General features: G+C 42.1%; 1 protein-coding gene across 1 annotated transcript in view; it reads right to left on the minus strand.

Moving 5' to 3' along the window:
• ptprdb (protein tyrosine phosphatase receptor type Db) overlaps positions 1-22,952 on the minus strand; it is a 154,456-nt gene extending 131,504 nt beyond the window's left edge. Inside the window, exon 1 of the mRNA XM_082537853.1 lies at positions 22,862-22,952. The gene's annotated coding sequence lies outside the window, so the exon portion shown is untranslated. The remainder of the gene's footprint in view (positions 1-22,861) is intronic.
• Positions 22,953-25,096: the final 2,144 nt, after the last annotated feature.

Consider the following 25,096-nt stretch of genomic DNA (forward strand, 5'->3'; position numbering starts at 1 on the left):
GAGCGTTCAACACAGACAATATCGTCAGAAGGAAGAGCGCAGGGCAAGCTAGCGAGACAGAAGTTAAGCTCTCCTTGCAACATGGCAAATTGAACCTCCCCCACCCTCATTCAGATCTGGCGTTTGGAATTATTTTGGTTTTCATGTGACGTATGACCCTGAAGGTAAGCGCGTCATGGACTAAAGTAAAACAGTATGTTGGATGTGCCACGCAATGCTCAATTACATGGGTGGGAACTAGTGTGTTAGCGCAGTTAGCTCGTTAACGTGTTGGCCGTCTAGCCCCCCCCCCCCCCTGTTTATTGACATCTGCAGACGAACACTGCCGCTAGCTAACTGCTCAGCACGGCAACCGCACAGTAACAACAACACACAGAGCGCCCTCTGACCCCGGAAGGACACACCGTCGCAGCGAGAAGGTGTCACCCGTCACTATGGCAACATAAACAAAACATAACTGTACAAACAGAACCCCGAACAGCCCTGACCCGCTACATAGCCCCCACCTAAGGGGTCAGTCGTCCCCGACGACCCCATTACCCCACACAAAGTCCTGCAAATGTCCAGGTGCCTTCTTTTGGCGCACCGGCCGGTCACGACCGGCGGGGAAAAGTCACTCGGGTCAGAACATGAGGTGCCACCATCATCCCACTTCTGACACCAATGTGGCGAGCTCAGACAACGAGGAAACGGAGGTGTCGTTTGGTCTTGCTTCCCATGAGCTAGCCAGGGAGCACAGCCGTTTATTGACATCTGCAGAAGAACACTGCCGCTAGCTAACTGCTCAGCGCGGCAACTGCACAGCAACAACAACAACAACAACACACAGGGCGCCCTCTGACCCCGGAAGGACACACCGTCGCAGCGAGAGGGCGTCACCCGTCACTATGGCAACATAAACAAAACATAGCTGTACAAACAGAACCCCGAACAGCCCTGACCCGCTACAATATGCTACTGAGAATATAGCCCAGAAGAAGCGTATAGTATAGCTTTTATTTTGGAAAGAGCCATTTCTCTGTAATAAACTCTCTTTTCCAAAGATGAGTGATTCCTCAATCAGATACAGGGCTCGCAAAATCGCTAGCCCGACGTCCCAGAGCTAGCGATTTTTTTCAGTCGGGCTACCAAAATCTATCTCTGCCCTGCCCGTCGGGCTATTGTAGGAAGGAAAAATATATGTCAATGCTTTTGCATTCTTTCGGAAATGTAGCTGGGCAATTATGTCATTGGCATCAGTGAGCCGCTGTCAATATGTGACATATTGAAATCGCGTTTGAATTTGCGCTTGTTTTTTGCTTTCACTTTGCAATCGTGCGAACTGTGTATAGAGAGCGACAGTACTGATTGGTGAGTGATGATAATTTGCACACCAATTCCTCTGACATCGTCTTATCAATCTTAGCTTACTATGCAAACATGACAAGTGAAATCTCCCGCAGCAAGCTTAAACATGTGAGAGGTTGATCGCACAGAGAATCGCTGACCGTTATGTGTGTGTGTGTAAAAGCAGTAGGATATATATTTTAGTTCTGCTGAGCCAAATAAGAGTGGTCAGGGTGAAGAAGTGACAGCCAAAGAAAAGCTTACCACAAAACGGAAAAGTTATGACAAATCAGACTATAAGGCAAAAAGAAAGTGCAGCTTTATGGTTTCATGGACAAAAGAATTTCTGTGGCTGCAATATGACGAGCTATATAACCAGGGCTGCACATAAGTGGTCCGCAGGTGCGCATTCGCTGTCAAAAAAAAAAAACGCGCACAAGATATGAAGTTGCAACGCGTGTTTGCATACATAAGATTTTCTGGAGGAGGACAGACATTTGTTTAAAACTCTTAAAGATGTCGAAGAAGCTTCTTTAAGCAATTACTTTGGTGTTCCTCTACCTCCAAAGAAATGTCAGAAGGAGTCCGAACCACAAAAGAAGCGCGTATTCTCGGAAAAGTGGTTGCAGGAGGTGAGCTGGCTTCAAACAAATGATGAACGCACAGAGATGTGGTGCGGAATGTGCCGTGAAAATCCCACTTTAGCGGACAAAAACAGTGCTTTTTATATGGACGCAAACGCGCGTTGCAACTTCTTATCTGGTGCGCGTCTTTTATTTTGACAGCGAATGTGCACATGCGGACCACTTATGTGCACCCGTGTAAATAACATAATGTTCTGCCGGGTGTGTTGTTGGTTTTCTCTCGATTTCTGAGTCGACAAGCGCCTTTGTTACTGGGACCAGTCATTTTAAGAAAGGCCCCCATTAGAACCCATGAGAAATGCAAGAAATGCATTATTGCTCAGTCTGCAATATCTTTCCCAGAACAAACACCAATTGCAAATAACATACCGGTACTAAAAATAAACCTGAAAAAATCTGTTTAGAACAGCGTACTATGTTGCAAAGAGTGAACTACCACTGGCAAAATTTAGCAGTCTTTGCAAACTTCAAGAAGCAAATGGCCTAGATCTTGGTTCCACTTGCCTCTTACCCGTGACTTCAGCGGAAATTTCAAATTCAGGCTCTGACACAGACTGATTCATGTCCTACACAGTTCTTACAAGTTCATAGAAATTTCTGTTTAATTAGAACCAAGTATTTGAGTTGATGATTGTAATTTTTATACAATGTTGTAATTTGTTTTTCAACAATTTTTTGATTAATGTTTTGTTTCCTTTACAATATTATACTTTAATGTATAATATTGTAAAGGAAACAAAACAGGAAACAAAACATCAATCAAAAAATTGCTCTCTTTTTTATTCGGGCTACTTACATTTATTTTGGGCTACCAAAAACTGAAGAGTCCCTGCCCGAAGGGCTACCAGGGATTTTGAAATTTTGAGAGCCCTGAGATATATTTGTTTTTTTAATTACTTTTGTTTCAGCAACATTAAATTTAAAAACTGTACTTTTGAGTTAAAATATATATTTATAATTTTAATGAATGACAAATTAAAAAAGGCATGAACATTTTTTGTATCGAAAAAATATCGAACTGTGACACCAAAGTATCGAACCGAACCGAACCGTGAATTTTGTGTATCGTTGCACCCCTAATATATATATATATATATATATATATATATATATATATATATATATATATATATATATATATATATACAGTCACTTTATTACAGTAGGTGCTTTGAACGTGGCATGGCTGTTGCTGTGAGACCAGCTGATCTGAATATTTCAGAAACTGCTTTTCTACTGGGATTTTCCCACGCTAACATCTCTGGGGTTTGCAGGAAAAACAGAAAATATCCAGTGGGCAGGAGTTCTTTGGGTGAAAATGCCTTGTAGATGCCAGAGGTCAGAGGAGAATGGCCAGACTGCTTTGAGCTCATAGGAAGACCTTAATTCAAATAACCACAACAAAAGTATGCAGAAGATCATCTCTGCATCAAACGTTGAAGCAGATAACCTAAGCATCAGAAGACCACACTGGGGGTCTGTCAGCTAAGAGTAAGAAGTTGAGCCTACAATTCACATGAATTCACCAAAATTGGGCAGTAGAAACCTGGAAAAATGTTACCTGGACTGATTTCTGTAGCAAAATTCAGATGTTAGGGTCAAAAAATGGCATCAACAACATGAAAGCAGGCATTCATCCAGCCCTGTACCAAAGATTCAGGGTTATGGCAGTGGTGTAACCGTGTCAGGGATATTTTCTTTGCACACGTTGTGCCTTTTAGTACCAAATGAACAGCCATTGTTGCTGACCATGTATGACTATGTGCATTATTCTACTGGTAGTAACGATCAAAACGGGGTACACTTCTTGAATAGGACACAGTTCACCATACTCAAATGGCCTCCAAAGACACCAGATCTCAATTCAGCAGGAGACTTGTATCATGGATGTGCAGCCAACAAATCAACAGCAACTGTGTGATGCTATCATGTCAGCATGGACCAACTGTTTCCAGCACGTTGCTGAATCTCTGTCACAGAGAATTAAGGACGTTCTGAAGGCAAAAGGGAGTCTAACCAGGTAGCAGCATGACATATTTAAAACATGGCCACTGAGTGAAGAGTAACAAAAAAAGAAGTGTGGCTGGAATGTAAACCGTAAGAAATAGTTCTTATATTTGCATATTATAGTTTTCAAAACCCGGTTTTATATTGAGTGCTTACCAGTGAAACAGAGTTAGCAAATCAAAGGCAATTTTACGTTGGTACGCGTACTAATGTTGTTTTCCTTAAATTAAATTAAATATTCATAAGAACATTGACAACATACACACATATACATGATGGTGCACTCTGTAATTAACCTAAGACTAAGCTACATGACTCCATATCCATATAATTTAAAATCAATCTTACCAATGAGTGCATGCAGACATTCAAACCCACACATACACACTCACGATCAGAGTGTTTCATTAGTGAGGAGCAGATAGATAACCCTCCCTAAGGAGACATTGACCAAGGGGCCATTGATCTACTGAGCTAAGCCATTCTGTGTGTCTGTGTGTCTCTGTGTGTGTGTGTGTGTGTGCGTGTGTGTGTGTGTGCGTGTGTGTGTGTGTGCGTGCAGAAAGTGGCCTACTGATGGAGTCTTTAAGCTGTTAGAGTAAGCACAGTAAATCTAATCCAGTTGTGTTTAATGGAAAGAGAAAGAAACAGTCTGTTGACATGTTCATTAGGACCAATTACTCTGTCCAATCACTGCCATATCACTCACTCACCAGAGAGGGTAGAGACACAAAGAGAGAGAGAGACCATCAGCAATATTTATGTCTTGGCAGACGACCATGAGAAAAGATTGATAGTACTTGAATGATAAATAAAAAACATATTTATTCCACTTACTGAGTGACAACATGGTGCATTTTGAGGCATCTAATTTCATTTGATCCCATTCAAGCCTGGCAGGGTACTGAAGTGTAAATCAATCTGACTAAAACTGGAATCACTAAATTATACAGTCTTATTGATGATTCAATAAAGCTAGTTGGGCTCAGAGGTTGTATCATGACTTATGCTAATGATCCAATGTCACAAACATATTTCCCATAACAAGCTAACAACCACAGACGAAAACAAGAAAATGCTATTGCTGGTCACATATCACGGGCCTAAGTGTGTGTGTCTGTGTGTGTGTTAGAGAGAGCTTGAACGGTTTCCATCTACATGTGGGGGACTTATAATTAGCTTTCCAGCTTGTTCTCTTACATTGGATGTGAAGGTAATTGGCGCTTTTAGACACTCACTCTCAATCTCTGTCAATGCAAGCGTGCGTGTGTGTTTGTGTGTGTCTGAGTGTATGTGTGCGCTGTAGTGTCTAAATTCTGGAGGATGGCCAAACCATTACTGTGTGCTCAGCCTGCTCTAAAGCTGCTTGTGATTCATTAGTAATGAGTCCATTTGCAAACTAAATGAGTGTCTGAGTGTCCGAACGGCGACGTGTGCAATGATTGTGTCCACTTCATCTAGTCAACACTGCGCTGCTATTTTGTAGTAAAACACACATTCTCTCACACTACTGTACATTCAGAAGCATGTTGTAATGTTTCTGTATTTGTGCGTGCACGCGCGCGCGTGTGTTGAGCCAGGATGAGAAGCTCATGTGGAGATAATGAAGTCAGTCAGTTGTGCCATTAATTACTGTTTTACACCTGCATATCTCAGCTAATTAGACATGCTGACACACACACATGCTGTATACACATACATTCTCTTGTTTTCTCAACTTGCACACACACGCAAACGCACACACTTAATAGAATTACACATGTCTGAGTGCACAGAAAACACATATTTTGCAACACTCACTCCCAAACACAAACTTCTAGACTTTTTTTTTTTTTTCCACCGACGAGTCAAAAATACATTCTCATTTTCACTTTCTGGAAGGTGAGATGGCACTGCTAAACACAGCGTGGTTCGGGGATCTCTCTCTCCCCCCTTTCCCTCTTTTAGTCTCACTTACGAACACATCTCTGCACACCTCCGTCTCCCTTTCTCACTGTCATTCTCTCGTCCTCACACTCTTCCTTCCTGCAAGCGTTCAGTTCCCACTGTCTCTCGGTACAGTGTATAGTCTATTCACTTCTTCACATCCAGTCTTTAAACTTCGCCTCGGTGTGTGTGTGTGTGTGTGTGTGAGACAGAGACAGAGAGTGTGTCTCTCTCCTCCTAGCCCATTTCCTCAACAAAGGCCACAGCTGCCGCCGGTTTGCTGAATAAAAGATGACAGAGCCATAATATCAGGAGATTACCAGCTAACGAAACAATGATTTTGTCCAATTTAAATAGTGACATCAGTTGCATCACAACCACTTTGCATGTCAACTGTGATATGATAATGTTTGCTACCAAATGAAAACAGCTTCATCTGCACACACGGAGACTCCCTGATTTCATCTCCTCCTTTTGTTCTCTCACTCCCGATCTCACTCTCTCTCTCCCCACACATTTGCTCTGGCTCTCTGACACACACACACACACACACACACACACACACACACACACACACACACACACACACACACACACACACACACACACACACACAGCAACACGAAGAGCATATGGCTATTTCTCTCCTCTTTGAAGGGTTGCTTTGAAGCTATGGCACCCGTATCGATTGGCGCTCAGATGAGCTCGCTTCACCAGAGCCCTGCGATTATCTGTCGCTTTATTTCAAACAGAGCGCAAGAGAGGGAGGCTTACACACCCATCACTCACTCACACTCTCACAGTCAGTTATACACTCATACATGAAGTGCACGCGCACACACACACAAACACATACACACATACACAAACGGGGATAATGAGATGAGCTTACATGCTGAACCCCGATACTTAAGGCAAGCTGTGCTTCAGAACTGACAAGTGAGTGTTAAGAAAGTGAGGACATAGTGAGAGAAAAAAAGACTATAAAGTCTGGCAAAGTGATGAAACTTAAGAGAAAAAAATTCTTCCTACGGTTCTACGCTGATTAAAAAAAAAACACACCTCTTTTTCCATAGGCATTATGCAAATCAGTTTGGCAAAATGAGCATTTACTGGAGTGCAGTCGGTGTAAAAAAGATTGTGCTTGGGGTCAATGCTTAACACTGATTGTCATCTTTTTTAAAAAAAAAACTGGAAAAAACACAGCTGAGGTCCGATAATAAAAGTGTGGTCACCATGGTCTGCTTTTAAAGTCTGTAGGGATTATACAAAGAGGGAATTTCTGCCACATGCCCATGGGAGAAACACAGGGAGTGAGCCAGGGTGATATGAAATGTTAATGGTCTGCTCAGGGCAGCAGAACTTCATAAAAGTCTTGATTTAGAAACAGAGGCTTTCAGGAACAACGAAAATTGCCGTAGCACACAGAGAGAGGCACACATGTGGCCATGGCTTGGGAGATGGAGGGAGTTGTCTACCAATTGGAAGGCCGGTGGCTCAATCCCCGACTCCTCTAGTCTGCATATTGAATTATCCTTGGGCAAGTACTGACTTCTTAGTTTCTTCTGGAGTGTGAGTTGGGTTAAACGTGCTCAGGCATAGAGGAATAGGTGAATGAACCCTATAAGTGCTCAAACATTTATGTTTATATGCTCCTAAAAAAATTAAGGGTACAATTGAAACTTTATTTTTGGTGGGATTTTGAACTCTGCTCTCGACTCCGCTGACTACTCTTACATCATTTTGTTCTCAAAAGGTTACACAATGCACGCCGGTAAAGATTTTCAGGTTGAATATTTCATTCACAATCCAATGTATGATGTAAGTGTTCCCTTAATGTTTTGAGCAGTATATTTGAGGGTGAGGTTTGAGTCAAGATTATCACTCTTGGATTGACACCAATACTCAAGCATTTAGCAGAGTCTTTTCACAACATCTCACTTCCTTTTCTTTAAGAATATACATACAAAGGGGGCATCCACAATCTCATATTTCATGCATGATATTGCAAACAGTTACCAAACCATAAAACTTAAAGATATCCTCTAACCACACCGCTGAACTCTACACAACAAGTGCTCTCATTTGATTTTGTTCACATTCTTCATAGTAATGATTTTTTCTTTCTTTCGTTTTTTTTCCTGCACCGCTCCAATTCTCTGAGATTAAATTTTTCATCTCAAATCTTACACCCATTACCTGCACACGGTTAACTGTCACAGCATATCTGCCTGGGCACACTTAACAGAGTGGACATTACACGCAGCTGTTTGGTAACAAACACAGTTTTCTTTCGGCTACACTGTATGTTAGAGTATGCACAGAATGGGGCTGAGTATGGATATTGCACTTGGAAAACTAGGAAAAATAATGAAGTGACTGATTAGAGCACAAAACACTTGCTGCCTGTCTGGTTATGCAGAGCGTGATGCGCATGTCTAAATGTGTAAGCATGCGAATATTTGTATGCATGTGTGTGCAAGAACAAAGGGGGTCTCGAGAGGTTGCGAGGGGGATGTCTGGGTGAGTAAGTTTATTAGCTGAGGTGGAAGGTTTATGTGCATAAGTGCACCTCCGAGAACCTGAAAAAATGAAAATGTGGGTGTGAGTTTGTGTGTGTTCGTATGTGAGCAAGAGGCAGAGGGAGGGAACTGTGTGTGTGTGTGCATTTATGTGTGTATTTATATACTCGTTAGGTCGGTATCCAACCATTGCTATCAGCAGTAATCTTGACTCAGCATCAATAATGACCCCATTAGTCACAAACCCCTACTGGTGCACACTCATACACACAAACTTAAACGCACACATACACAGACTGCCAGATGGACACGTCCTCTTATTACTGTTTGTGTGTATGTGCATGTAAATTACATGTGACATTTTCTAAAGGGACACAAAAGCTATACAGACACAAAATTCAACGTATAACACTTGGTTCGTCTCATTTTTACCCATGAACCAAATGACGCTTGGAGAAATCAGTCGTTTTCACACCATCGACAATGCAGCCAGACAGATTTTTTTTAAAAACGTGTCATGTCATTTCAGCAGAGTTATGTCACTGAATTTCAGCAAGGTCGGAGTCCGTGGTAAAACTTATCCACCATTAGGTTTTAAGTTCTCAGTTCTTATTCAAATTTGACCTTGAACCTTTTTTCAATTTGATTGTGGGTTTTTTTTAATCTATAGCCGTGTGCATCTCATTAAATATGCATAAATGTGTCTTTTGTTTTGATAATATCTTTTATGTATGCAATTAATTGTATGCATGCACAAAATAAAGTTTCCATTTGACTTTCACGCTGTAAGAAAGGACAAAAACACAGGACAAAAAAGAAAACACCCTGAGTGTACTTGGAAGGACATGCAGAATCATATTCAAATGTACAGCAATTTCACCCAGTTTGACACCTTGTTATCTTCTTCGTACTACGGTGCAAGTAGTTAAAGTACAGTTTCATGCATGTTAATAGATTCATCGTTTGCTGGCATGAAAGAGAGAGAGAGAAGGATAATGTGAGAGAAAGTAAGGCAGAAGGAAAACACAAGGGCAGGAAGCTGAATAATAAATAACATAATGGCTGTATAATGATCTTAAATCTAAAAACACAAATAGAGCCTGGCTAAACGCACACAGACAATCTGGTGAAAAGAGAGAGATCTGGAGAAAAGCTGCGTTGCTGACGGTGTAAAGGTCAGAGGTCATGTGTCAAGAGTTAAGACCCAGTCAGCGAGACCGAACCTCGCAGGAGACCTCACCTCTGCCAGCCCTCCGCCTGCAAGGGTATGTGTGTGTGTGTGTATGCTGGAAGTGCATGCGTGTCACAGTCATACATATGCACATTTACATCACATTTCAGTTACGGATGTGTGTGTGTGTGTGTTTGTGTGTGTGCCAATCACAAAGCTCACAGTAAGTATGTGATCCTTCCTTTATATGTCGCATGTGTGCGCGTGACCCCATGCCCTACATCCTGACAGGAAGAGCCAGCAGGCTACGTGGGGAATGTTGGACCCCGAGGTGTCAATCACAGATTTAGATTGACAGACGAGTTAGCTAGCGCTGCTCTCACATTCACCCACACACTCTCCCTCTCAGGACTGCACTCTGTCACTCTCTCAGGCTGACTGTCTTTCACTCCCTCTTCCTGTCTCTGTCTCCTCTCCATCTCTTCATTTCTCCTTGTCTCTCTTTTTTTGTCTGTCTCACAGTCCACGTCTGTACACTCACATGCTGTTTTTCAGTTTGTGAACCCCCCTTCCTGCCCTACCACCACCACCATTCGCAGTCACTGCCTGTCTCTCAGCTTGCCTCTCCTCTTTTTCTATGACAGATGGGTGCCTCAGAGGATTTCTGTTTCTGTTTTCTCTCTATCGCAGTGCATGTCCTTTCTTTGGTTTTCTAGTTTTCTTCAAAGCACACGATGGTGGTCATTCATGCATGCACACATTTGTGATGAATGTGTGTCAAACATCTGTCTGTTTAAATGTGGCTTCATGACTGTTATTGTTTTGCTGTCTCTGAAAAAAATGCAAAAAAAAGGTATTTTAGACTTCTGACTGTGAAATACGTGCATGCTGTTAATGGTTTTAAATGTTAAAATGAGTTTTAAGATGTTAAAAAGAAACCTAAAATTACTGCTTAACAAGTAATGCTATTTGTTCAGTTATTCAAATTGGTGCTGGATTAAACCTCCTCGTATGTGGATGCCAAGCTTGGGTTGAAGTTTTTTTAGGTAACGTGTTTATAAGTGGAGTCAAATATAACATATGTGATTGAAACTAAGCAGAAAGTAAGTGTCTCTCTAACTATTATTCCACAGTTTTAAAGAAAGTGATCTGGATCTACGCGAAAATGTAACAGGTTTCCTTTTTTGCCTATCCTCCACGTCTCTAAACCATTTTCATCAGAGTGATAGTTTTTGAATCATCTTGCTAACAGACAAATGGTATCAGTCGTACCAGTGCCTCTGCACAGGAATTAAAGTAACAACAACGGCACACAGAGAGTGATCCAAGGACACTGTCCTGCTTCCTAATGTTCACATAAAGGATTTGGAGGTGTACCAAAAGTTAATGAGTACTTCAGTGCCCGAGTTCCACCTTTTCACCAAGATTTTTGAAATTTGGCTGTGTAGTTTATTCTTATCCTGCTGACAAGCAGGCAAACAGCACTGGACACTTTATTATTTTGGAAAAGGAATAAAAAAGCAAGCAGGTCATAATCTTAAGGAATTGTGCTTTCAACCACTTTTAAGAAAGCAGTGCTGGGCTAATGCAGCTCCAGTCTTGAGATGACATCACAGAAGAGAAAAAGTCCTTGAGCTCCAAGGACCATTAGATAACTATATTATCCAAGCTAGAAATATGGATAATTATATAATATTGTATAACTCAATCCTGTCTGGTTCTTTATATACAGACGAGATCTGAACACTTGGTATGCATTTTTTTTAGTAAATCAAGTAATTCCATAATAGGTGAATTACTACTATTACTCTTTGGAAAATAGTTCTCAGTGTAAGCAGAGTGTAACAGGTCTAAATAGTGCAAACATCACTCCAAGTCAGTGAACACACTTTACAATAAATGCGTCCAGGTGTGATCGCAGATTAAGTCACCTGAAAACACAACTATTAGCACTGGTGCACAAATAATCACGTGTTTCCAATGTACTGAAGACTCAGTTCTATAGAGTGATGTATGATCTGCAAATCTGTTGCACTGAGCTAATAGCTGTATAATAATCCTACTGCTTATCTCTACAAACATCCAGAAGGAGCAAATATCTTCTGATGTTTTACCTTTGCAGAGATGTCAAATCTGTCCTCAAAACAGGATAAATTGCCTGCCTTGTTGTATAATCAGGCGTCAGTGGTGACTTCCTTGTTTGCATCTCATTTTCTCACTAGTACCTGTAGCCGCTCGCCCATTCCTCGCAGCCCGTTGTGCTGTTATGATGTAGTTATTTTTGGATTTGCAGGATAAGTTGCACTATATGAGAATTTTTTTCATGGCACACTTGTAATATATTTATATATCTGAAAAATAATTACTGTATGTTTAAAATAAAATGTATCTGTGAATATATGTTCTGTTTTTCACTATGGCACTCAGCCAGATCTTTAATGATGTATCCGTGTTTCCTCTTTGGGGTCAGTATAGTGTGTAACTAGTCTATTAGTGGGTGAAAAACATTCACAGTGACCATTTAGCCTCAACTTTTGCCCCTCACAAGGCCCTCGGGGCTTGACTGTTGAGAGAGTTGGTTTTAAATAAAAATGAGACATGGGGAAATCTTTATGCTTATCAAAGAACACAAATTGGTTTCTGGTCAGCATGCAAATACATGTTTCACCTGAAACTGACAGAATGAATTCCGGTGTCTGCGATGTGTTAATGTGAGAAAGTGAGAAAAGGAGGGAAAGTAAGGGAAAACTGCGTTCAGTTACATCTGAGCACAGGGCTGATCTGTCAAACTATATTCAGAGACTCTTTTAAAAAACATAGTGTAGCCTCTCCTTCTATTCTATACTCTGTTCACATTTTTCTTATTCTATCTCATTCTATGCTCCCCTGCATAATCTTCTCTGTCTCATCCTTTTCTTTGCCGTCATCCTCTGATTCCATTTCCCTCCCTTCTCGGCCTTCTTCATCTCCCTGTGTACTGCTCTATCTTCCATCTGCTCCCCCCCACCAACCCACCCGGCCCCCTCAGCCCCCCCCTCGTCATCGCTTTCCTTTCGTCTCGACACCTGACAGAGAGAGGATCCAGCAGTAAATCTCCTAAAGCACAGTCATCCACCATTGTTCACACCACAAAGCTGGAGAGGTAGAGAGAGAGTGAAGAAAGATAGTGAGATGGGCGAGGGAGACATTGAACGGTAGTTTGTTGAGAAGGAGAACAAAAGATACAAGATAACAAAAAGACAAACAGACACAAAATGGCCTGAGACGCAGGCGGTGGTGAGGGGGAAACAGACACTGATGGAAGTGCTAAAAGAATGATGGAAGGGAAGAGACAGTGCGGGAGGGAGATAAAGACACAAGCTTTCACTTACTGTAACTCACACAGAGCAGACAGTAGTCCATCCTTACACACACACACACACACACACACACACACACACACACACACACACACACACACACACAGAGTGTAGCACTTAGCAAAATGATTAAAATTCCCTTTGGGTCAGAAGACATCCTTCCTGCCCAAGCAGAGAGGAATGTCTTGGACTAAGCTCCTTGGGCAAAAAGCTCAAACTTATGGAGGCCCACCACTCAGCTCTCGATGATTCACTTAAAGCTGCGAGTCTGCGCATGTATGTGTCAGCATGTACAGATTTGCGTACATGCATCTCTCGTCTGTGTGCTTTCATTTCTGTTTACGCACACAGATCTGTCCTTGTGCATGAGTCTACACTTGCATTCGTTTCTGTGTACTTGAGATTGTGTTTCTATGCGTGTGAGTGTGTGTGACAGCGGGCTGGGCAGAGTGTCCATAGCCGGTGGTTTATGGCTGTTGAGGTCTGATTACATTGGTGTGACTGGAGGGGTGAGCAGACTGGTAGTTCTATCTGTCTTCTGTGTGGCTGACTGAACAGACATACAGCGAATGGAGGCGACTCAGCCAGAGACACTTGGCCTGCCTCCCAGAGATCTCGCAGAGTTACAGCCACATAATGGATTCACACAAGAAAACACATCTGATTCATACTTGATTTGCAGGTTCTGTGTCTGTCTATGAATTTGATAATTATTTAAGTTGAAAGTGTTGACCCATAGTGACTGGGGAGTTCGACGCTTGTGTTTCACACATGCAAATCCACGCGTAACAATATTAAAATAACTACCTTTTCTTTAATGCTTCACACTTGAGTGGCTCCAGTGATCTCTCACAATCAAGTTGGGGTCAAGTTAGAGAAAATATTTTTATACAATAATAATAATTCATCATTCTGCTCTTACCTGACTGTGTTAGCAGGCAGGCAGCACTACCAGAAGCAGATAACCCCTGATTTATGACACTGAACCGTATGAATAAGATCTGAATATATTTACTGGTGAATAAAATTTCACAAGTGAGTTCTATGGGCAAGCACACAATATAATTCAAACAAGCAAATGAAAGAAACACTTGATTATCTTTCCTCTTCTGCACACGCAGAACATCTCTATTCTATTCTAGATGATACTTGCTTGTCATAGATATATGGTTATAAATGTTTAGTCGAATGATCATCTTACCTAATAATCTCTCATTTACTGAAACAGTTCTAATGTATAAAAGCAGCAAATAAGTGCTTTATTGAAGATGGAGATGGGAAATGCATGCAAATGTACACTAACTTTTAACTAACTTATTAAACGCGCCTAATATTTTGTTTTCACAGATTTTTTTTTTTACTTTTCAGAATTGCTCTCGCTACATTCAGTATATCATTTTTAATTAACAGCCAAATTTTTGTGCCAGCAACTGCTTAAGTAAGCTCTTCTGTAGCAACTTGTATTACTGACTCAACGATGTGAGCCTCCACTCTCCTTTTAAGTCTTATGTTAGATTTTGGACCAGGGAGTTTGGTTCACTTTCACTTTAGAGCAGCCTGAATGTTAAATTCAGTGCAGTTAAATTTTAGTTAGAAAAAAAAAAAGACTGAAACATTCTCAGGATCGCAGCGAGCCAACCTAAGCTGTATTAATGACTGCTAAAGCAAAATGTTGGCAAGGTTGTACAGGTACCTGGAACATTCCAACTATGATTTTAATTAAGTTTCAGAGTACTGATGTGAGGGTCGGTCTGTTTTAACTTTGCTTAAAATAAAGGCAAGAAGTTGAAATTCCCTGCAGCTGTTAGTTTCTTTTACATTTTTAGCGCATTAGCTGGAGCATCACTGGATCCCAGCGGTCATACATGAACCTTAAGTGTTAGTTGTTGCTACTGCAATAAACCTATTCCTACTTGTTAAGTAAACATGATCTAAAAATATATATATTTTTGTGTTATTCTTAAAAAAAAAATTCTATTCTATTCTATTCTGTTCTAATTAAGCCACTTCAAGTCAATTTAGTCCAAAGAGTCTGAGCTTTATATGGAATGAGGTACTGTTTGGAGGTGGCCTTGCTTAATGATACCCATGGTGGATTTATGTAATACACAGAGGGATAAGGCAGAGGTAGCATGTTTTATCTTGCGACTATAAGTGTGCACTAGCAGACTGCTGAGAGAGGTAGAAGTGACAGAAAGAGGAGAGAGGGGCTGGTAGAGATTGTGAAAAGGGGGCAGGGGGGTGGAGGGTTGGGGGAGTGTTGAACAGAACAGAAGGCAAGATGTTGTTACATTTACTGAAAAACAGCTAAAAACCCTCTGTGCTCCGGAACTTTGAAGAAGAGAGAGGAGAAGGGACAAAGATTGGGCTAATAGATAGGCGTGCATGAGAGAGCGAAGGTGAGAAATGAGAAGAGAAAAGAAGGAAAATAGATAGACACGAAACCAAGAGCAATTGAGATGGAGGGAGGGGGTGAAAGGTGGGAAGATGGACAGTGATGTATAGGTGTGCCGAGCGGTTGAAGCGCAGGTTTACTCCCAAGTGTGTGCAATGTATGAAATTAGAAAGAACAATGTGACGTAAAGTGATGAGGGAGACTCGGATGCCTGATGTTGTTTCTGTTCGCTTCCACTGCATCGGAAGGGAACACCTTCCACTAGTGTGTTTGTGTTTGACAGAGCGAGAGAGGAGAAAAAAAGACAAGTAGGCAGCAAGAGAGGGTAATAAAAGGAAGATAATGAGAAGGGAAACTTGTGTGTGCATGCGTTTTGCGCGTGTTAATGTGCAATCGCATGTGCACGTGTGTATAAGTGAGTGCACGTGAGTGTGTATATTCGATTTCATGTGAATCCTAAATGTGGATGAAAACCAAGGCTTTAGGATTTTAATCAGCCCCATCTGAACGCTTTATGGCGAGTCTGAAAAGCTTTCATGTAGTTTCTCTCACGCTCACACACATACACACGTAGGCACACACAAACACACATAGCATTCCCTCATGCCTTCTGTTCTAAATTTACACCTAACACGAGCAGGAGAATGGGGGAAGAGGAGAAGCAAGGTAAGAGAGCAAAGAAAGAGAGTGGAGGAAGAGTGGTGGACGAAAGAAGTATGGGGGAGGGAAAAGGACACGAGCGAAGAGAAAGTGCACAGGGGAGGTAAAAGAAGTGTAGACAGAAATAAGGGGGGAAGCAAATCTAAAAGGAGAGCAGAGGGGGGAAAAGAGAAAAGGAGAAGAGCCAAATTTGATTTAGACAGCGGCCAGGAGACATGGAGAAAGGGAGGGATGGAGAAGTTCGATAGACTCGGGAAGAGAGGAAGGGAGAAGGACAGCGGTATATTAGTCAAGGTGTCCAGTCTATGTATTGCCTGCTGTGCAATACCACCCCTCTGATTTACTCTGCCGGGTGACTGATGAGAGGGAGGAAGAGAAGGAGGGATACAGAGATGAAGGGATGAGAGTGGAGGGAGGTCTCGCAACGAGCGTTTAGGCCAAATTAACGGCACCTCATAAATTAGACTAACAGCCAAATCGGAGGGGCTGAATGGGAGGGGCTGTGTTTGCGTGTGTGTGTGTGTGCAAGCGTGTTTTTGTATACACAACTAAGTATGCTTTGTGCATGTATAGTATGTGAATGATGACATGTCAAGAGGGAACAATTTGAACCAGTGCAAACAGATTACTCTGATAAAGCAGTGATATCCAGCCGCTTACTCATGCAAACACAATCTTCCCTTGATTACTGAACACACTGAAGCCTTTTCTCCTGCACGGTGCGCTCGTAAACTGAAACACTGTTACACATCGAGGATGCTGAATTTAAGTTGCCCACCTTTTTCACTAATAGTACGTTTTACCGTAAAGCAGAATGAATGTGAGACTAGAAAAAGACTAAAAAAAACAAATTAACTGAATTACATGAATTACGTTTCGTTAATAAAATAGCAAGGACATATTAAATGTAAACGAAACTCACTGCCTGCGCAAAATGTTCAGAGACAATTCAGTTTGGTTTTATTTATATGGCGCCATATTGTAAGGTAAAGATAATAATGTACAATAAAACAGAGAAACATAGAAAACCCAACGATCAAGCGACCTCATTTGAGCAAACACTTGGCAACAGTAGGAAGGAAAAACTCCCTTTTAACAGGAAGAAACCTCTGACAGAACCAGGCTCAGGGAGGGGGTGGCCATCTGTCGCGACCGGTTGGGGGTGATGGGAGGAAGACATGATGAAAAACACTCTGAGGGAGAGAGCCAGAGATTAATAATAACTAATGATTGAACGCAGAGTGGTGTGTAAGCACATAGTGAATACGTAAAGATGAATACATCAGTTAGATGTTCACCTTTTCATGTCGTATAACACCTTCGCTCCAAGCAGCTGAAGAATAAAAAATGCTTTCACAGGCTTGTTAAGGTACTCGATCAGGGGGAAGTCGAGTTCTGGGTTGAATGTCGAATTTCTCGAGAAATCAACATTAAAATCAACGTTAACCATGAACCCAGACTGTGCTCTCAGGTCTTTTCTGTGTCTAGTTATCTCCCCCCTGCCTACTTTTTCTTATATAGTAGTACGACATCACACTCCAATGTTGTTATGACTCCAGTGAATCAAATAAAGACAACAGATACATTTAGTCATTTTCAAAGCTGTTAGAAGTATATTTTATGGGTGATGGGGATTACAGCTGGGGATGTTCACCTCATATAAGGCTTGGTGCAATTTTTACCCCCCGTTATATAATATATGTTTTATCCTACCTTTCAAGCTACACACAGCATAAATCCCACCTCGTATACGTTATTTATGTCACTCCCTTTACATTCTAAAGAAATGTTAACTCTGTCAGAAGTGCAAGCACTTGCCGATCGTTGTGTGATTACAGCACTGCTGGACAGAGTGAGATACTAATACAAAAACACACACACACACGCACTTATGCACGCACACTAACCCACCCACACACCAATCTTGGCAGTGTAGAGTTGATGTTCAGAGTGATTAAAGTGGCATGCTTCTGAGTGTGTCACCTGGGTGCTGCTGTATCTTAAATCAGGACAGTGGGGCTCAGATTGGGTATTGACTGGCCTGCAGAAGTCTCCATCCATCACGCTGAGAAACGATAGCAGCGAGGCCGCCCTGATGTAGCCATATACCACTGATGTTGCTCGCTGGCTGGCTAAGGTGACGTAAGGTTAGGGTTATGGCACAGACCCTTATTTATACTGCGTGGTGCGCAGGCAGAGAAGTGAAGCACACGGCCAGATGTGGACTGACAGGCAATGCGTCTGCCGTCAAGATACGGATAAGCACATGTTCACAAGCTAACGCGAAGGCAAGCGTACCTGTGACAAGCACAGGCTGACAAACACATGCTCAGACATGCAGCAGTTATAAGAGATAAGGCTTCCTGTTCTGTCTCCACCCTGTTGTCTCTCACTCTCAGTGACATAAACATACACGCACAGACGAGCACATGCACACACACATGCACAGATGTAACTCTCTGTCTTGAGGGTCTGAGCAGCATCTTTTGACTGTGTGCCTAATGATAATAAATGAGCCATCATGGGTGGGGAGGGAGGCACTAAGTCATCCCCTTCATCGACAGGAGGAAGACTGGGAGCCCCAAGGTCACCCCACTGTCAGCATCACTCTCCCTAATGACTTCTCCTGCTCCAGCACATACACACATGCATGTGCACATACATCGGCACACACAAAGTGCACCCCACCATGTTCACAGTCATATACCTCTCACCTACACATGTGCATATAAATAGAGATGTGCACACACAAAGAGTGTTATAGTAGCAGGAGTTGTATAGCAGAGCTGAATATCGCAAGGAAGGGTATTAAGCATGCAAGTCCGACATGAGGCTTTTATTTTGAAAATGTTATTTTTCTTTCATTACTTTCATTTGGGATTAAAAATATCATTTAACTTAAACAAAGTTAATGTTTTGATACTAGACGTACCTGGGGCATAGTGTCAGGCAGGGCAATCATTTCACCCAGTGAGTATATGTTAAAGGAGAGTCTGAAGAGTTTTAAAGATGTGAAAAGTTCATATGGTCGCATGTGGCGAATAAAATTTTGAACTTGAACTTGAAACAGGTTAGATTAGAACATTTCTGAGAAGTCAGAAAAGGTCAGCTGAATTTGCAATATCAAAATGTGTGTTACTAATCTTGTAATCTTGTTAATTACCTAACACTAAGCCCCCCTACCCCTGATATTTATCTTCTGACCTTTTGGATTGTGAATCCCCAAGCTGCAAAACACTCCTCTAATTTTCTATAATTTCCTTAAAATGCACAAATAGCCTTCTTTTTCTACTCAAAAACATTTTTAACAGTCTATCAGTCCATTACCGTGTTAAGTGAGGCACACTGTACCACTGCCCTCATGGTGCAATGTGTACAGAATATCACCAAGCAGCTTTCCCCTTTAGCAAAACAGCGCTCGATCAGATCAGGAAAGAGGAAGACAAGCAGTGGATAACTGAAACATGTCTCTATAACCTTCCTGACCCTCCTGACTTCCATCCCTCTCCCTAATGAGCTGCCATGCACTGTCATCTCTCAGAGGCACAGATCAGAATTCAAATCCATAGAGGGTGAATTCTTCCAGCCAAAAGAGACAAACTAAAGCATTCCAAACCAGCGAACGTTATTAGCGCTGTACTAAAAATGTAAATTTGTGGGAGAGATGAGGCATCAGTAGACACAATGGAGAAATGAATAGGAACGTATAACGCCTTCACTTTTAACCGTGGGAATTTTTTTCACACACACGCACGCGCACATGTACATGCATGCAAACATGCACGGGCACACGCTTACATACGTTGCAAGTTTAGGCTGGAGCTGTAGAAAGCTAATTTGCACCACATTGAAATGCATCTCAATTAAAGAGAAACACATCGAGGTGCCAGGGGAGGAGAGAGATGTGAGAGAATGGGAGGGAGGAACGGGGTGTGAAACAGATAGTGTGTGAGAGTATGAGAGTAATAGAAGGCTGGGTGGATTGGGGGGTGGGGGGTGGATGAGCTCAACTGGCAAGGGAAGAAGAGAGGGAGAGGAAAAACAGAGGAAGAGAGAGTATTTTCATCTCCTTCTCTTGGAAAAACATCTCATTTTGGGATGAATCAGATTTAGAAAGGGTGTTAGGAGGTTCAGGCGCAGCTAAAATCCTAACTAACTTCAGCCTCGTTATCACCACCTCTTTGGTTTGGTGCCAGCACGCCAGGGCTGTCCCTGCAAAAACTGTGTGTGTCCGTGTGAGTATGACTGTGTTTGTACTCAGATATTTTTAAGCCCAAGGCCATGTTCTGTTTGACAGAATGGGTGGAGGATAAGCAAAAGACACAATGAGGTTTTACCTAAGTATGTAACCAAATGTGACTGTGGGCCTGCATCAATGAGTTTTTGGTGTTAAATTCTTCATTCCTCATTGTCATATTTGTCCACGCTGAAAATTAGATAATGCGCAAAAGTACATGTGTGTGTGCGCTGTTATGTGTGATTTAGTAAGTGTGCATCCGAGAGAACAAACAACATCCGGAGGAAAAGAAAAAAAGAAAAACATACCCAATCTGTCACATGGAAAAAATCAGGATTTGCTTCGTATGCCTCTACCATTTTGCATGGGTTGTCATGTTCTAAAAAACTGTGGTGATGCTCTCAGCCCACCATCTTAATAACGCCACCAAATACAAGCAGGGACATTTGTCCTGCTGTCAAGATACTTAACTTCTTCCTTTAACCTGGTGTTTGCCTCCGCTCAAAGACACTAGAACTTGCACATATCTCAAAATGAAAAGCACTGTGGGAAATGAAGTGCTTTTAATCTTCTTCTGTTTTAAGATGTAGTGCATTACCATCACAGCATCATAACCATGATGTAATATACCTACCTCCTTCAGCGTGAGCGATAATCAACTGGTCAGCATTATAGCTATCATTAAGAAGAACCACAATAGGACTGCCATCATCATCATCATCTTGACTGCCATCAGCGGCAGCATATCAGCACATCATCTGAGACTACATCTCATTTTCACCTGACGAAAAAAAAAACTGATGGGGGTTATAAAGGCTAAATGTTTGGCTCGTTGCATGATTGCCTGTCCACGTCTACAATGAGGTTCAAATTCTCCACTGAAACATCTGTGTGAATCCCAGAACTGAAACTCATCTAAACAGAGTGCAGGAGGCAAATTGAGGAGGTACGACAGAGGACAATTTCCCACTGAAATGAATTTTCTTTGATACATTATTACTGTTACGGTAAATGTAGCTAGACAACACGAAATAAATTCTGATTATTGAATATCCTGAGCCCGCCGACCGGCGGCAAGACGGTGGCCTTCGTGCGTTTCGGCCAGTAAGTGCAAGTGAACCCCGGCACTTTCCACTCACGTCACCTAAGTTACAAGCTGCCTTCATATGTGTTTAAATCTATGCTCTTGTTTGGTCAGTCCTCTTAGCCTCTTCTTGTTTATGCTCGCAGGTTGTATAGCTAAAATAAGCAGTGGCCTTCTTTCATATACACCTCAAGCTGGTGACAAGCATGTCAAAGCCAAAAGAACCAAGTGTGTTTCAGTGAAGACCCTGACAGCTAAATATATAAATATATAGGCTAAAAAGAAAAACTGCTTACATGGGTTTTCCTTTTTCCTTCAATACTTTGAGTTAGCATAATCTCTCCCCCTCTCTCTCCTTCTCTCTGTCCCTCTTTTCTTTATGCTCACTTATTCTTTCCTTGCACACACATGACTGAGCAGATCCGGCTCACACAAACAGCCACTAAGACGCACACACATCAGGGCACACACATTCTGGGTCGCATGCTTCACAATGACAGCCCCATACTGTACTCGGACAATAAACCACATCAGAAAACTACTCAGACAACCTCTGAAGGCACTTTGTCTTGTCTTCTGTGTCTTTATGGCCTCTCAATCTGGCCTTGATGACACCGCTTATGAGCCTTTAAGCAGCCCTCTGTTGTGCATGGCCTGACAGATAGAGTTGTCATTACATTAAGTAGGGACTCTCTATTAGTGCAAATGGTGGCACATAACCAGATAATCGGCTGTGGACAGCAAGTGTGGCTATGTGGGAGGTGAGATGCTAACGGATGGTGTGTGGGAGAGTAATGTTTTATGTTGGAGGAAGTGTGATATTTCCATTATAGACAAGCTTAATTGATAAACAGGACAATAAAAGCAGAAAATGGCCTCATAGATTTGTGCCTACAGCACAGGCAGTTGTACTGTAGGATGTCACTATGTATATAATGAGTAGTAATGGCACTGACAATAAAAGCATATTAAGTAGAGGCTTTAGAACACTATCAGATAATGTCATCATTGTAGGGAATAAAAAGACTAATAAAATCCCCCTCATAAAAAGGAGGGAAGCAGCGCTTTCCCTGAGGGATCCCTGCGTCCTTTCTTCTCACACTCCTCACTCATCTCACCTAATCTGCCCCCCCCCAACTCCCTCACCCGGCCGGCTGTATTTTACTCTCACCGCCGTCCGTGAGTGGAATACTGACACCACTTCTAATTGTCACAAATAGCCACGTTTAAGTCCCATGCATAATAAGCGAGAAGTTAAAATGTAGAGGGAGCAGCGGAGGAGCTGCGCTGCACACGCTCGTTTTCCGCTTTTGGCACAAAAAGACAATTCATAAAACACTTCTTGAAGTGTCTGATGGTGATTATTAAAAGAATAAACCAAAAAGAAAAAGACAAAAGTACTCGGTGTTTCAACACACTGCCGATATGGACCATTACAGCGAACCAGAATGGGGCACTTTGGGATGTTTTCCGCAAAAAATGAGGAAGGAAAAAAACATCAAGCAACAATTCCGGTCAAAGTGTACTCACCACAATATCCAGATCAGCGCACGGTGTATGGAGAATCCCGAGGAGTTTCCCGTGTCTTTCTTCGCCCCAAGTTGAAGACAGCGATCAGATGCGGTCCCACAGTCCCGACTGAACTGCAAAGAGAAAAGGTAAGACCACATTGACAAAAAAGCACGTCAGCCAGATTCCCACATCTCGGGCGGCAATCGAGGTCAATCTCCCCCCACCTACCCACCCGAAAAGTAGATCAATAATTACACACGTATATCTTTGTAATCCGGGGCTGTACCTCTTAAATGAGGCGGGATGACCACCAGAGAGTAAAAGAGACCGTTAAAGGACCGGGAAAGGCAGCGGCTGTCAGATTTGACTTCAAACTGATGCTGACGATGCGCACAGAGATAAGCTCCGGAGGGGAGAGAGCGAGAGAGGGAGAGAGAGAGAGAACGAGAGAGAGAGGGAGAGAGAGAGGGAGAGAGAGACGAGCCCACGGAAGTGAATTATAAAAATTCACCACTTGAAAGTTTCTCTAGTAGGTCGAAATATGAGCACAGAACATCTTTGCTCCAGAAATGATATCACAGGAGCCGATGGGAGGTCTTAAAACATTATTTCCAATTCGACTCGGGCATGTTTAGGGTTGCACTAAAAATGCTACAAGAATAATAATAGTAATAATAATAATAATAGTAATAGTCAATATGCACGCTCTAACCACAAGGGGCTGATGGTCTTGCCAAACACACACACAGAGACACACACACAGATTAGCAATAATTATACAGCTTGCCAGTTATTTCCCTTACACAGAAAGTCTGACTTGGATAACACAAAAAGGGAGAACGACAGAGAGAGATAAAGAGTAGTAATAACTATATTTTATACACAATTCATGTTCTACAAGGTACAAATGTTTCTTTAGAGGAATCTGGGATCTTTCAGCAAACCTTTTGTACCTCAGTTGATGAAAGTTCTGGTGTCAAAAAAAGTTTTAAAAAAGTAAAACACAAATCACAAATGCACTGTTTCAAATATTTACATATACATTATGTAATCATGTGAAACAGACAGTACACCCTCTTTCTGTTCTAAGACTTTATCTATCAGGACACAAAAGGGAAAAAATGATCTGAGTCTTATCAGGTTATCACACATTACGTTTATTCAACAAAAACTAAGCCAAAATTCAGAAGCAGTGTGGGGGGAAACAGAGTGCATGCTATGGTTTGTAGAACCACCTTTAGCAGCAATAACTTGAAATAATGGGTTTCTGTATGACTTTATCAATCTATCACATTGCTGTGGAGAAATTTTGGCCGACACGTCTTGACAACATTGCTTGAGTTTATTGAGGCTTGTGGACATTCATCTATGCACAGCTCTCATAGGGCCCTGCCACCGCTTGTCAATGAGGTCGAGTTCTGGACTTTGACTGGGCCATTGAAACAGCTTGATGCTTTTGCAGCTGTCACTGATTTGCTGCTGTGCTTGGAACCATTGTCCTGTTTTGTGACCCACTTTCCGCCAAGTTTTATCTGTCAGGCAGATGGCCTCACATCTGTGGAGCTGTGCACTATGGCCAAGCATTAGGGCTGAACGATATATCGCATTTGCGATAATATCGCGACATGATCAAGTGCAATTTTCTAACCGCAAAGGCTGCGATTATACTGCGATTATATTATACAATTCATGGGCTGCATCCTCCTGAGGCCGCATTTGTAGACCGATTACGTCACAGCGACGCGCCGAAGGCTGTCCAAATTACTACCATATCCCAGAATTCATAGCGCGGCCCAGCCAAACTCCAGTTTCCAGCAATGGCGGCCGCTACTAAGTTTTAAAATTACTCATACTAATCTTTCTGGGTCACAAAATAAACTTTTAACATATTTTCAGGCGAGAAAGTAGTTGTGTAAACATCAAATATCTGCTCGGTTTATCAAGATATCCCATATTTGCAAAAGTGCTTCGACGTTTTCAGAGGCGTCTGCTACCCACCAGCTCGACAGCTAGCCGGGAGCTCGAGGGTTACTGATGCGGCCGAGAACGGCACAACTCCCGGCACATCATTTTCAGATCACCGCGGAGTTTTGCTGCTCGGGTTAAACGTAATATATAAGTCACTTAGACAACCTAAAAATGTTATTGTTGGGCTTTTTTCAGTGTTTTGTTTGTTCGTGAGTAAATCGGTTTGGCTGAGATTAAAGTTATTAGATTAGATAAAATAAAACTTTATTAATCCCCCGGGTGGGT

Source organism: Aulonocara stuartgranti, assembly GCF_965226115.1.
Source record: "Aulonocara stuartgranti genome assembly, chromosome: 6".
Lineage (NCBI taxonomy): Eukaryota > Metazoa > Chordata > Actinopteri > Cichliformes > Cichlidae > Aulonocara > Aulonocara stuartgranti.